Below are 1,378 nucleotides of genomic sequence, written 5' to 3'. Positions count from 1 at the left end.
GAGGAGGGGCCCTGTGTTAACTGAAGAGGACTTACCAGTGTGTTAACTCTGGCATAGCAGAGTCCCCTGGGCTGGGAACTTTGTCTTGTCTTAGTAGTCCATCCTCCGAAGGTTCTCCCAAGTGGCAAACAAACCTTCATTCTCCTCAGTCTGTGGTTTGAGCTGAGTTCTAGTCCCAGGGCTGTTTTGGGGTAGGTTCCTGAGGCAGTCAGGGTGGAAGCATTTGCATGAACAGCCCCTCCTTTGAAGAAGTGGGGAAAGAAAAGGAGACCTGTGGCAGCTCACCTCCACTGTGGGACATAAGAAGTTTTGCCTACCATGGCTTGGACTCCTTTTCTCATCCTGTTGCTCTCTCACTGCACAGGTAGGAAAACGCTTCAGGAATCAGTTTTTGGTTCAGTGTTTGCATCAACTCTTTAGGTATGAACCTATGAGAAGTTTGACCATGGACACTATCTTCTCTATTTTTCTCTATAGGTTCCCTCTCCCAGCCTGTGCTGACTCAACTGCCATCTCTCTCTGCATCTCCGGGAGCTTCTTCCAAACTCACCTGCACTCTGAGAAGTGGCTTAAGTGTTGGTAGTTATCGGATCAATTGGTACCAGCAGATATCAGGGAGTCCTCCCAAGTATCTTCTGAGCTATTACTCAGAGTCAAACAAGCACCAGGGCTCTGGGGTCCCCAGTCGTTTCTCTGGATCCAAAGATACCTCAGCCAATGCAGGTGTTCTGCAGATATCTGGGCTCCAACTTGAAGATGAGGCTGACTATTACTGTGGGATGTGGCATAATAATGCTTTTCACAGTGAAACAGGCAAATAGGGAAGTGGGACAAAAACCAATTTTCCCCAGGCTCTGACCTATGCACTCATGTTTTGATATTAAAATACATTAAACTATACAATTATTAATCTCTCTCACACTGCACTTCTTTTGCATTGTTTCAAAAATAAGTATAAAGACTGAAAAATCCTCAAACCAATGCAAAAAAAAAAAAAACTAGAGCTAGAATCTGAACAGTGTTTTGCCTGCATCCTGTATATGATATGAAATTTTGTCATATCCAGAAGGTGGTTCTCAGTGAAGTCTTTTTTAGTTTTTGAGTGTGCCAAGGTGCATCCTACACTCCAGAACCTCCTTCCCAACATTTAGATATCACACTGACTCCAAGGACCTTCCTTAAAAGCTCCAGAAACTCACAGCAGGGACAGCATCAGTCCTTGCCCATAATACTCTGGAAAAATAAAACTAAATAAAGACAAGATTTCAATAGGATTGGTGTGGAAGTAAAAAGATCAAGGGATAACTGACTGAGGGTGCTGAAGTTTAAAGATTTTGTCATCTAATTGTTTGCAAAGTCAAATAGAATCCAGTCAGGA

The 1,378-nt window shown here is 43.5% G+C and overlaps 1 gene segment (V, D, J or C); it reads left to right on the top strand.

The window, feature by feature from the left end:
* The first annotated feature begins 318 nt into the window (after positions 1 to 318).
* Positions 319 to 821, top strand: LOC308643398 (putative non-functional immunoglobulin lambda variable 5-48). The segment is given in 2 exons: positions 319 to 364; positions 478 to 821.
* The last annotated feature ends 557 nt before the right edge of the window (positions 822 to 1,378 follow it).

The sequence above is a fragment of the Spermophilus citellus genome (assembly GCF_964194105.1).
Source record: "Spermophilus citellus genome assembly, chromosome: 3".
In the NCBI taxonomy this organism is placed as follows: Eukaryota; Metazoa; Chordata; class Mammalia; order Rodentia; family Sciuridae; genus Spermophilus; species Spermophilus citellus.
This window is presented reverse-complemented; position numbering and strand designations above follow the sequence as displayed.